This window comes from Haliotis rufescens, unplaced genomic scaffold, assembly GCF_023055435.1.
Source record: "Haliotis rufescens isolate VD_foot unplaced genomic scaffold, xgHalRufe1.0.p SCAF_10, whole genome shotgun sequence".
NCBI classification, from domain to species: domain Eukaryota; kingdom Metazoa; phylum Mollusca; class Gastropoda; order Lepetellida; family Haliotidae; genus Haliotis; species Haliotis rufescens.
In genome coordinates this window covers 24,250,389-24,264,489 of record NW_025963780.1, presented here as the reverse complement: position 1 = coordinate 24,264,489, position 14,101 = coordinate 24,250,389, and the positions used below count along the sequence as shown (strand labels likewise).

The window sequence follows — 14,101 nt, the reverse complement described above, 5'->3', positions numbered from 1 at the left end:
ACGTTGTTTACGCGGGGTTAAAACTTAGTCTTTCTGATCATTAATGACGAAGATAAATATGCCAAAACAACATAGGTTGAGCTGGAAAAGACGTCTAAATTGAAACATAAATCTAAACATGGGCATGTATCAATATGTGCTCTTTGGGAACAGCTTTATCGCGCCATCGATTTATTCGAAAAATATACTCGATAAATATTTGAAAAAAAGTATTGTTCTCAATAATTTAAAAAAATATACTTTGGCACTTAACACATTTCTTTTTGTGCCACGGTTCATATCGTAAAATGTATGATTTGATGTATTCACATATTTTATAACCTATGTAAGTACGATGTTTTATTTGAACTCACTCACTCACCCACTCATTATATTGGGAAACAAATATATCGTTTCTGAAAATGTGTACATGCAATAGAATTTGGCACATAATTAATACTTTTCGTTTTATGATCTCCTGTATATCTCATTGGAAGTACTCTGTTAATCGTGTTCTATGTCAGAACGACGTTTATTTGCATTCACTCACCTATTATATTGAAAATATAAATATAGTTTATTGTATGAGCAAATGTGTCATACTGGTTTTACGAAACAAGTGTCAGAATTCTTGTATTCCCTTTGAGTTCGTAATAACCGTACTTAACTGTATTTGATTTTTATTACACAGTATTTTTTTACAACTTTTTGAGCTAATCAGCCGTCTTAGAAAACCACAAATGTCGAATGACGTCAATAATCTTCAGCTATGACGTCTTTTCTAGCATGACTTTATCCAACCCAACGTCACAATAAGGTTCGAATGACGTCAACAATGCCTTCCAGATGAGGTAAAACAATACACTGTTGCGCGTGAAATGATATTTGCACTAGTGCACATTCGATTTTTATGAACTAGTTATTTCTAACCCTATGGCAAATAAATACTATTGCGCAATAATTGTTCAAAATATATATATATTGGCTCATAATCGGCGGGTCGTCAGGCTCGCTGACTTGGTTCATGCATGTCATCCTATCCCAATTGCGTGGATCGATGCTCATGACGTTAATCACTGGATTGTCTGGTCCAGATTCGATTATTTACAGACCGCCGTCATATAGCTGTAATATTGCTGAGTGCGGCGTTAAACAACAAACAAACGAACAAACAAATCATAATCAATTTCGTTTCACGAACGCACACGTATGCAGATACACTGGCCGTCAATTTAAGAACATTGAATTTACATAGCTCTGTTGTGGAAATACACATGTAAACACATTGCCCGTTAATTCGAAAACATTGATTTTACATAGCTCTGTTGTGACGTGAGGCTAAGAGAATTATGATTACACTGTCTGTCTCACCAGTTTCACTGTGTAGGATTTGCCTTAACAAGGACACGCTATCAGTCGTTAGCTCGATAAGTGTAAAGTTCATTTTTCAAATACATTGCGACCAATGTCAACAGATATATTTGCGAACATGTGATAAGTTTACAATCGAATGACTAAGATTATTTTTAAGCAGTTCGAAAACTAGAATGAGAGTGAATGTTGTTTAGCGCATTATTCAAGCTGGAGAGAGCGGACGTCGTGAGTGAGTTGCACTGTTGAGATCCAGGAGATCGAGATATCGATATATGCTGTAGATCTTATGGTTCTTAAGGGACTAGTCTTCTAGATATACTGTAAACCTCCATTTGAAACCGGTAATTGAAAATAGTTATAGGGAATTATACTGCAATTAAGAATTACTAAATGTCCCTAAATCAGCACCAATTTTTCATCACAGTACTATGTAAAAGTTAAATCCTCCCAAGAGCATCGCTCAAAAATGTTTCCATAATATTTTTAGTAATAACGGTAAATATGGGGCAAAGTGACATGGGTTAACACAGGCTGTATCATGCTCGTTACAATACATAAACTTCATGCAATACATGCGGTAAACAATAAAAGTTCGACAACCAAAAAAGTGATTCATGCTGTTGAATTTACGCTGCAGTGTCAGCGTAACATTTACACGTTATAGTCCATTCGAACACAGTGTTCTTTTTTTCGTAGGTGTCTCTACCTAGGCTCTAGCCTGGCCGATAAAGACGAATTAATCTCACAGCTACTTCTCAGCTTGACATACTGCCTATGTAATACCGCTTAACTAGACTCTGTGCTAAATATGTTACAATACACAGCTTGACAAGGCATGGGTCTTTTATTTCTTCGTTTACACCTTCATATATTTAATCCTCCTCATAAAATGAGTTCCGTGTGGGTTCATTCAAGATTAACACTACGCTACTGTGCAAAAACAATTTCCCCTAGGCTCACAGAATGCAATACGAAAGTATAACGGTAAGCCTTTGTGTTGAGTAGACTTGGTAAATGACAATGTTCACGGTGCGACGTGATTCTTCATTCAAACCCTAAGCCGATAATAACTCCAGAGTTATGCCCCTTATTCGTTCTAGGATCCGCAGATCGTGGTACGAATCCAGATTTGCCCGTCATTATGCTCTGTCTTTCATCACCAAATCCAGACCAGTGGGTTTCTTCGATAGAAATAGATGATCGAGAAAAGAATACGCTCTTCACGACACAAACGTGATGCAGCGCAAATACAACCAAGACCCAGTCTGCATATGCATAAGCAGCGAGTGGCACATTACTCACTCTTCCAATAAGGCACGAGATATACATGTATATCTGTGGAGATTCTTGAGTCCGTGTGTACAAAATATCGGATACGCTTGTTGATGACTTTTCATGAGTGAAGTGTACATTCAAAATTAATTATCGAAGGGCATATTTCTTAAACTGAATATGTGAAGGAAAAAAGTGTATTACAAAACCTTACGTAAAACTATTAAGCGTTTGTATTACGAACATAAAGCATTTTTTTATATAAAACGTAATATATACTACTTAAAAGATGTTAAGGAACACCCGATTCTTTCATATTACTATAGTCAATCTGCCATGACGTCTTAACTATGGTAGCATGAAACCTCTTTTGAATAGTATGTAAATGTTTTTGCGCACATTATTTTTGTTCGAAAGCCACAAGCAAGGCTGTAAGGAATAAATATACCCACGAATTATTTTTATAGCTGTGTACATAATTCCTCTCGATTACATGTGTTGCATATACAAGTACACACAACTCCTAGATAGAGGGCAGGATAGAGTGAGGTTCTACAAAAATAATCAAATGTTTTACACTGAACTGTATACGTGTATATTTCTTGAGTTTTACTTTAACTTTCCTGTATCGTATAAGCGCTTTAAGCAACCACAAAACATTATTTTGAATGATAATTAGCCATTTGTCTTTTCAACACTTGCATGTTTTTAACTTATAATTATTCTATATGTAGAGGTAAGGCAGGAATGAGTCAAAAAGCTGATTTTAGAGTTTTTAACAATATTTTTTTAATTTGAAAATAAGCAAGTCTTTGACCGTAGTTGACTATAAGCAGACATGTATGAAACAGAGAACACAGGTGGAACAAAGTTCTGTTAGAGTCCTTATTGTACGTACTTCCTCTTAAAGTTCGAAACATTGGTCATTTACTTAAAAAGCCATACTAGTTTCATCATGTGAAATGACCGCTCGAACGCGTCCTGTCCTACACTGAAGCACGTAGAACACATGTGGTGTTTCTTTAGGTAAGTGACTTTTTTCGAAATATGCCTTTGTTTATGGGTACCCGGTAGGATGAGATAATTTGGCTGTTAAACTTCTATCGCCTCACAGGCAGCTTGGGTTGTATACTCCTCGGGGAGCTGAGAATGATATCGAGTGCAGACTGATCCAATCATGGGTGTAGTAATAGATCTACTCTACTGTATGTGTAGTGTAACTGTAAATAAATTCAGGACCACATTTGACCCGTTTTCGCCTCAGTTCTCACAATTTGGAAATTGAACGTGGGCGACATTTTAGTATTCCTCTTGAACTTAGAAATTTAAAGTTTGTAACTTAAACCATATCGAAAATGAATCTCACTTTTTGTTAATTTATCCAGCTTGTAGCCATCTGAGCCAAAGTTTCATAAAATCGAATGTTTTCATCTTTCCAAATATTCTGTCTGACATCGCAAGACCCTATCATCAACGTGAATGCAGCAAAGTCATTGTTTTATGCGAACCCTTTAAGAACATAAATACTCCAACTTGGATAATATGCAATTATGTTAAAACTGCATTTTGTTGATAAGAAAAGCAAAGAAATTTATTTTATACTGTTTGCACCTAAATTGTATTTCGTTCGTACAAAAAGGCCCGTGGCAAACAAGTGCGGAATAAATTGATGACAAAAAATAGATCTATCATGGTCCCTTCAATGGAAAGTACACTCTACTTATTCATGAATATCATACGAAGATATATTAGAAAGAAAAGTGGCTAGTTGTCAAACAGGTTATACCTCGCCATTTCTCACGTAAACAAACACATACGCACAAAGTGTTTCACATCACACAATGCCGCACACGCAGCAATAAACGTTTTGCACACAAAACAAACATGCATAAGGTTACGCAAATAAAACTGTAAATATGTTTAACATTCTGACGTCAAACTACACCCAAAACGAAGTACACATACATAACAACGCTTAAGATATACTGAACAACAAAAGTTCCTGTGACATTGAATAAGATTTAATGCAAAGTTATGTTTTTTACCAAATCTGAAACAAATTTCGGTTTGCAACAGGTAAAAGACTCATGTAAGTATTCAATGGTTTAATTTGCAATGCTGTCTTCAGAAAATGCGTGATTTTATTTTAAAAAACATGAACATGCCAAAATGTCAAATCAATAGCGTGTGTCTCCACCTCTGGTTGCGATGCAAGCAACACATCTTCGTCTCATCCCACCCCATACAATAACGCTGCCACCCCCGAACCGATCTTCTTCCATGACACAATGATTGATGTAACGTTCACCTCGACGTCGGTACACTCGAATCCGTCCATCGCTGTGGCTAAGGTGAAAACGAGACACGTCGGTGAATAGAACTTGTCCCCACTGCATGGCCGTCCAGCGTAGACGCTGTCTGCACAACTGTAGACGTGCTTGACGGTGGTTTTCTGTCAAAATGGGACCTCTGGCGGGTCTTCTGGCGACAATCCCTGCACATCTGAGGCGACGACGTACGGTTTGTGAAGATATTCGTCGAAGGCCAGGGATGTTCGAATCCCGTTGTCTTGTCGATTATTGGTAACGCGTGGCCTGCCACTCCGAGGATTGTCTCTGACTGCATTCGTCTGTTGCCAACGTTGCCATAAACACCAAATGGTGTTTATGTGGACGTTAAATTGTCTTGCAACATCACGTTGACTCCATCCTGCTTCAAGCGTACCAATGGCTCGCAGACGCTCGTTTTCTGACAGGCGTGGCCTTTCGTAATGTTGAATAATTGCGTAATTATTTTTTTTTTCTGAGTGGTTGTTGTCAGCACGATGCTAAACAATGCATATGGAATCCCGTTAACGCACAGGTTTTTATACCCATTCTTGGGTAGTGAAATGCATGGGGCTTGCATAAAAGTCAACTTTTGCATGAAATGCATGCTTTTCTGTAGCAGTTGCGTTTTTGTGAGTTGATTCCATACATGTACTACAATATTGAAAACCAAACTTTACTTGTTTGAAAAATACACTAAAATATTGGTGTCACAGGAACTTTTGTTGTTGAGTATACATACAAAGACATACCGAACACGCAATTACTATGAACAACACCACATACATGAAAAGTTTTAAATCTTCAAATATACAATCATTTCAACTGATTTAATGACACTGCAACTGTTTTCTGAAGAAAACAAGCTAAAGTTATCTTGCCCTTCTTTAAATACAGGGGCGATCGGGTAGCCTAGTGGTTAAAGCTTTCGCTTGTCACGCCGAAGACCCGGGTTCGATTCCCGACATGGGTACAGTGTGTTAAGCCTATTTCTGGTGTCCCCCGCCGTGATATTGCGGGAATATTGCTAAAAGCGGTGTAAACGTTAACCGTACTCACTCACTCACTCACTTTAAATACAGATTAATTCCATAACATAGTGCATACCCGGGTTGTCATTTATGCTAAAGCAATGCTCTGTGCAATGGCTTGGTTTCTTACTCTCAGACAAAATATTTCTAATCACAGAAAATCAACATATTTCTAAACCCTATTGATCCGCGTTCTTATTGTTTACAAATATGTGTTTACCTACTCTTATATAGGGTATATAGTTACACCTGCGTAGAGTGTGTCGGCGCCCTTTGATCTTCAGTTTACAGGTACGACGGGCCTGTTGATCGATCACTAACAAAACTGTTGATCAAATATCGATTAGATGGCAAATAATCGCCTTTTGCACGTTATGATCGACAAACGCCATCGCTATTTGCATGAACGCTTTTCTTTAAAGCTTCCCGGGGGGCCTCGGTGACATGTTTAAGGTCAAAACGGGACTTCAGTTGTTCAGATATCAAAGGATTGATGGCATTTGCTTTAGAGGAAATCGAAAAGCTAAAGACGTTGGGATATATTGCTTAGGGAGACTGGACTGTAGAAGGCCTACAAATTGAAGGGAAACACACAGAATTCGTGAGTTGAAACAATGTTATATGTGAGAGAGTGAGTTTGGTTTTACGCCGCTTTTAGCAATATTCCTGCAATATCACGGCGGGGGACACCAGAAATGGGCTTCACACATTGTACCCAATGTCGGGAATCGAACCCGGGTATTCGGCGTGACGATCGAACGCTTTAACCACTAGGCTATCCGACCGCCCCTAGGTAATATGAACACTGAATGATTCCAGCGAATCTGTTGTTCTCACTACTGTAGTTACCATGGGCATTTGGGTTGGCAGGTTATCCTATGTACTGCATACAGGTTTTCAATCAGGCCAAGTTAATAAACGAGACAAAACCCTTGTCGTTTTCAAAAAGCAATTATTTTATATAAAAATTCGATTGTACGATTCCGACTGTATCATGAGCATGTGTTTAATAATCACTATCAAATTTTGATGATACCAGCTGTTCGCGAAAAGGCGAGCGTATCCTGCCCCACCGGTGGCGACCGTCACAAACACATGCAAAGGCAAGTCAACATTGGTGAGGCTGATTGGTGACCATGCGCAAGCTTGACTCCTGAGAGTTTCTAGCGCTTCGGTTCTGCCCAACACGGAAACACAGATTACATGTGGTGTCTCCTTAGGCAGTAGACTTAGTTCGAAACATGCCTTTAGGTACCCGGCAGCGAGTGGGTACCCGTTAGGATGAGATGGGTAATGTAAACTTACCAGCACCCCACACGGCAGTTCATTTGGTATACTCCCAAGGGGGCTGAGAATGAAATTCGAGTGCAAACTGATCAAAATACCGTTGTAATAATAATGTAGCGACATGACAATTCTCTTGGTAAATTGTTATTATGATGATGATGATGATGATGATGATTAATCCTGTCACCTTTCTATTTAATGGGTGCACGGTTGACCAAGTAAACTAAGAGTCGCAATTTGCGTGCACAGTTGCGCCCATTAACCGTGCCAAGATCCGCTAATTCTGGTTGGAATCCTAGATTCACGCTAATCACAATTTCCGCGCTCGTAGGTTTCACCAAAGCGAAAACCGTCTAAAATATGCTCCACGTCGGGCACACTGCGATGTAGCTTAGATACTGTTCAAAGTGCCGCTAAAGATTTAACATGTGGAGACTTTTAAAAAGTCGAAAACAATAATCACGAACGTCATCCATGAAGTGTCATGACATTTTACTGTTCTGTCTCAATTTAATTCACCGACCAGTGGTCAAATTATACCTTTAAAGAAAAAGATCCACCCCATTAATCTCGCCACCCGAACCATCCAAGCCTACCACCACCCATACTAACCCTCTCCCGACGGACCCGTGAAGATCCGGGAGAGAATAGGTCTTCAGCAACCCATGCTTGCCGTAAAAGGCGACTATGCTTGTCGCAAAAGGCGACTAACGGGATCGGGTGGTCTGGCTCGCTGACTTGGTTGATGCATGTCATCGTATCCCAACTGCGTGGATCGATGCTCGTGATGTCAATTACTGGATTGTCTGGTCCAGACACGATTATTTACAGACCGCCGTCATATAGCTGGAATATTGCTGATTGCGGCGTTAAACCAACAAACCAACCAACCAACCTCTCCCGACGGAACCGCAGATAAATTATCATGGACGTGAGTAGTCGATACGGCCAGCTTTGCTATATTGCAAAACAAAACCCGACAAGGAAAAAATCAGCTTGGTAAAATAACAATGTTTAGCGGGACAATGTCTCTATCTTTGTAGTCATAATACCCCACAATCATCGGTGACACAGCCGCCAGCCGTATCGACTCGGCATTATGTGCTTGACGCAATCAGTGACGTGAGGTGAATGATGAACGACCTCACGAGTCAAGCTATATCTAAAGGCCAAAGGTTACGGATACTGACTGTCTGGTGACGTCACCAGCTTAATTTCAGACATAGATATCCCTGCGCTGGGGTTTGTGATATGTGTTTACGATACAGTGAATCCTCGTCAGCCTGGACACCCTGCTTTACGGACACTCCCTGGACGATTACTATTTGGAACGGACATTTGTAAGGAAGGAATATTACAACTAGTCTGTCTCACAGTCCCTGAACGATATACTTTTCCCTTTCTCCCAGTCCCCTGTAATGCAATAGGCCGAATTGAAGCAAGTCTAGATTTTCCTCAGGTTCAGGTTCGGAATCTCCAATCTCACTGGAGCTCCTTTTAAATTTAAATTGAGTTATATGTTTCTATCAAAACTGTACAATTTCAGAGAATAAGCAGTTCGTCTATATTACAACGTGAGTGACCTGAATTAACCGAGAATACCATATTTCTGACATCCAGGGTTGATCTGAATAAACCGAAATTAACCAGGGTTAGGGTACTCGAAATAAAGGTGTGTGTGTGTGCGTGCGTGCGTGCGTGCGTGCGTGCGTGCGTGCGTGTGTGTGTGTGTGTGTGCTAGTCCGGACTGATGCCGATTTATAGTGCTAGCTCACTGAGATACCATGCCGCAGTTTAACATGAATACCCCACTCAGACACAGTATACTGACTCCGAGCCAACCAGTCCTTGTTTTAGCCCCTTAATGCCGAGCGTCAGACAGGGTAACAACAAGTACCATCTTTTAGCGTCTTTTGGTTTGACGCGGCCGGGGATCAAACCCCGGCCGCTCTACCACCAGACCACGGAGGCGGTAAAAATGCATATGATACATCCTTGTTATTAATGGCTGCCAGGAGAAACACATCAGTCATGTGCCATAACACATAACTATGAGTGAGAGAGTGAGTATGGTTTTACGCCGCTCTTAGCAATATCCCAGCAATATCACGGCAGGGGACACCAGAAATGGGCTTCACACAATGTACCCATGTCGGGAATCGAACCCGGGTCTTCGGCGTGACGAGCGAACGCTTTAACCACCAGGCTACCCGACCGCCCCCACACAACTATGAGACGTTAACGCGTGTTCAATTGCTTGACAAAGCTGCCATTGTCCCTTTATTTAAAGCATTAAAAAGTCAAGAAGCTCAAAATAACTCGTAGAACACCAGAGACCCAAATTCATCATCACAGTTGCATTATTGATTCTAAGTATATAAATCAAATATCGAAAGTTCAATTTCCTGGACGCATGTCAAAATACATGATGTACTATCATTACCTAGCTAATTATATTCATTAAAACATTTTATTCATGATTGAATTTATGAATGAATTTAACCTTAACGATGACGTCACTTGGAGGCTGCTATCCATTACCGTAACCCAGGGGTTCAGAAGGTATCGGCAACCTGGGGCAAGAGTATATGACGTAAATCAGTTATGTGCAAGCATTGGTCATCGAATGTTTCTTGGTTTAAACGACGAACTTATTAATATAATTAATATAAGTCCGTTGTTAAATTTCGCCAATGGTCAACTCGGGTTCATCTGGTTGTCCAGTGTTTTGAAATCGAACGCAGGTGAAGTGTAATAGAGTGTAACGTTGCGTTCACGATCATTGCACTTATTTTGCGACGTGAATGCACGTGTGTGTGTGTATGTGGCTGCGTGTACTAGTCCGGACTGATGCCGAGCGCGTGGTGCTAGCCGACCGTGCCGCAGTTTCACATAAATACCCCACTCAGACACAGTATACTCACTCCGAGCCGACCAGTCCTTGATCTAAGGCCTCAACACCGAGCGCGAGACAGGGTAACAACATGTACCATCTTTAACGTCTTTTGATATGACGCGGCCGGGAATCGAACCCCGGACCTTCCGCTCTCCGGGCGGAAGCTCTATCACTAGACCACAGAGGCGGTGAAATCGAACGCAAGCACTCCTGGTTTTATAGGGCTGAGATTCCCTGCCGTAGTTTAACATGTTTATCCCATTCAGGCCAAGTATACAATATATTGACTCCAAGCCGATCTGTCCTTGTTTCATCCCTTTAATGCTGAGCGTCAAGGTATCATCTTTTAACGCATTTTGATATAACGCGACCGGGCAGATGCTCCACCCACTAGACCTAAGAGGCAGCTGGTTTAACAGTTTGCTTAGGTGAAAGATCGTGATGAGGTTAGAAAGCATGAAACTTGGCATGGTTGCTGGATCATTTGTAAACATAATCAGTTGCAATGCCCGGCCTCAATAAGCTCCCTCTCTCAAAATCCAAAATGGCGTCCAAAATGGCCGCCAATTGTACAAATGTCCATTCCTAACCTACACAAGCGCTGAAATAATTAATTTTATGGTAAATGAAGGTGTTTCTGAGTTAATGGTTTCATAAACGAACACTTACGAGATATTGGAATGATAATTTATGCCAAAATTTGAGTTTTATCAACAAAAGTTTCTTATAAAGGGGCAGTTGTTCAGTATGCGGCACACGAATGTGCACATATTATTTAACTCAGTTTCCATTGCAGTTGCGTTGGTCATGTAGGTCACAGATGCTATCCCCTCAGCTCTGCACCCAGGCTTGATGAGTTCTGGTTGATTGTAGTGGGAGTTGATTTGGTCGCAGTAAAGGTGATGTTTATGGATGTGGGAGTGGTCGTGGTAGCGATAGTGTTTGTAATAGTTGTCGCGTGGCATGGTAGTGGTGGTTGTTGTTAATATGATTGTGGGAGTGGTCGTGATGGCGCTGGATAAATAGTTACCGAAACTAATGACAGCAATAGTAGTATGACACTGAAGGACATGAAAAGCCAGTCTGCAACCCTCTGTGGGATTGAATGCCCTGCCCTGGTCGCTCGGGATTAATTGACTAAAACAAGGACTCGTCGGCTTTTTGGCTTTCAAACTTTACACTCTTTACATATCAGAGAGAAAAAAATTAAACACTCACGATAAATTTTTTTTAGTATGTACCAAACGCTGAAACCTAGTACTTCTTCAAGGATGAAGTGAACCTCAGTCAAACCTCTTATGGGAGTTTTCTTAGGAATAAAACTATAACTGGTAAATATAAGGTTAGCAGATGGAAAAAAAATGCTACTTCATATGCAAACAAAAGAGGTAGGATTTCATAACACATTATCATAGGAGGTATGTAGCAGCCATAATGAGACTCGAACCACGGACTTTTGATCCGAGGTCCGAGGCCTTGCCTCGGGGAATTGGCTGACAAGGCTAGGATGTCATCTGTAGTACGCCCTGCTACAATAAAAGCGACAAAACCCTTTCGATAGCACAAGTTATCTCTGCTATAAGCTTTGCGATTCCGACTGTATCGTGAGTATGTGTTTATGAATCACTATGAAGTAGTGTTGGTAGCAGATGTTCGTGAAAAGGTGAGCAAACACATGCAAAGGCAAGTCAATTGTTCACCTAAAAAAACACGGGAACACATTGTGCGAGTCAAGTTAGGAAATTGCATCGGACATTTATGTCACTTATGCGTCAAATGTGGAAAAGTCCTCCACATGTCTACCATAAAATCTTTTGAAAACTCCACTGAGTCAATTACTGTTTGGGCACCCAACACGTCACACCAAAAGACGTTAAAAGATGGTACTTGTTGTTACCCTGTCTGGCGCTCGGCATTAAGGGGCTAAAACAAGGACTGGTCGCCTCGGAGTCAGTATGCTGTGTCTGAGTGGGGTATTCATGTTAAACTGCGGCATGGTATCTCAGTGGACTAGCACTATAATTCGGCATCAGTCTGGAATATTGCAAGCAGCCACAAACACACACGTGCATGCACGTCGCTATATAAGTGCAATAATCTTGGACGCGACGTTAAACTCAATTTCACCTCACCTCTCCTGTAGATAAGACAATATGTCCCCTGCTCTCTATTGAGGTGAGAGGCGACAAAATTGATCGGGTGGTCAGACTCAGTGACTTGGTGCATTGCGTGTCATCAAGCTTCGCGTCTGACGTTGCTCATAATACCAGTCACTTGTTTTTCAGATCCAAACTCGATCATGTACAGGTCATCGTGATGTCGCTGGAGGTTTTCCTCACTGCGGCGTAAAGCAACAAACAAACAGATGTAAATATATAATAAATTAATCGTTCTTGGAAATTTTCGTCTTAGTTCTCGACACACCCTAAATATTTTGTTGGAATTAAATGAAATTTACTCCCTCTAAAAATAGACAAAAAATAGATTTCAACATTTAATTTAATTTGATTTTCAAATTGATGTATCGGATGAAAAACCTAAATGTGCATAAATAAATTTAAAATAATGTCATTACCTTGTTTTATTATTTTTGTTGTTCATTGCAATAGACTTGATGTCTTTGCGTATTTCTTGGATTAAAAAACCCGGCCATTTTGGCAAAAAAGTAATTAATTTACTAATTACAGTAACACAAGTATATATACTTCATAACACAAATACCACCTCAATTGCATAAAACATCTATTCCAAAGAGATATTAATCTGTTAGCTTTGCCTAATCAATATAGTTCTTATATTGGATGAATCCACGTACCGTCTCTAGAAACCGGTATTGCATTAAGATCGCACTGAGAATAAGAAAATATTTGAATAATTCTTCACATTGATAATAGGTTTTTCGTGTAGGGTTATTGACGATGGCAATGCACTGAGATTGATTATATCAACAATTCGTCAAAGGTTAACACTTTTTGAATAGTCTCGACATCACTGCTCTCTCAATGCTGCAAAGTCAATAATGTCGGTGCTACACACAAGACGTTAATAGGCCTCGGGAGTGTTGAAACCTGACTCCTTGCCTATTAACACATAATCACTGCTGAGTATTGAACGGCGCCGAATCGAAAGAATGTATAAATATATTCATTGATTATGGAAAGTAAGCATTGTGGAAATGTATATTTTGTTGTTTATAATGTTTACTATACAAACATGTATCATGAGTCATTTAATCCGCCGGAGAGTTTAGAAAAATACTTTTTTATTGAGATTGGTCGGTAAACCATTTAAACACTGGGCGTATTTCGCATTTGTACGCGTTTTAATGGACTAGATGTTCCCTTTTTAAACAGTTGGCGGTTTCGCAAATATTTATATTTATGTAAAAGAAGGAGCAAAAGAAACTTGATTTTCAGTTGACTTTATCATGTGTTTGATGTTCAATTAGCAATATCTTAAGTAGATAATATTTAACAAATGGCGTGTACTGGTGCTAAGTCAGTACTCAAAGAATATATCTGCATGGTTGTATTAACTTACAACTATTTGAGTCAAAGCTTTTTTTAAATTGATAGGAAATCGCATAATACACAACTGCTGATGGGTTTCTTACACTTGATATATTTGCGAATCAATACATTTGCTTTTTTACGGCATAGATTTATCACATTTCAAACATGGTAGGGGTCATGCGGTTTTTTTACCAAAGCCTTCATTGAATAATTTTTCTTTTACACAAAATTACCCAGACACGTTCTACGAGAGAGACAGAGAAAGAGAGAGAGAGAGAGACACACACACACACACACACACACACACACACACACACACACACACACACACACACACACACACACACACACACACACACACACACACACACACACACAGAGATCATATGAGTTTTCTTAGCATCATAACAGGTAAATATAACG

The 14,101-nt window shown here is 39.9% G+C and overlaps 1 protein-coding gene across 5 annotated transcripts in view; it reads left to right on the top strand.

The window, feature by feature from the left end:
* LOC124130870 overlaps window positions 1–14,101 on the top strand; it is a 37,421-nt gene that overhangs the window by 7,668 nt on the left and 15,652 nt on the right. The window contains exon 1 of one of the 5 annotated variants that reach the window (XM_046493908.2): window positions 6,370–6,584. The exons of 3 other annotated variants lie outside the window; for them this stretch is intronic. The gene's annotated coding sequence lies outside the window, so the exon portion shown is untranslated. Of the gene's footprint in view, window positions 1–6,369; window positions 6,585–12,311; window positions 12,534–14,101 lie in introns of those variants that run through there. One more of the 5 variants, XM_048388454.1, reaches the window with a different exon arrangement.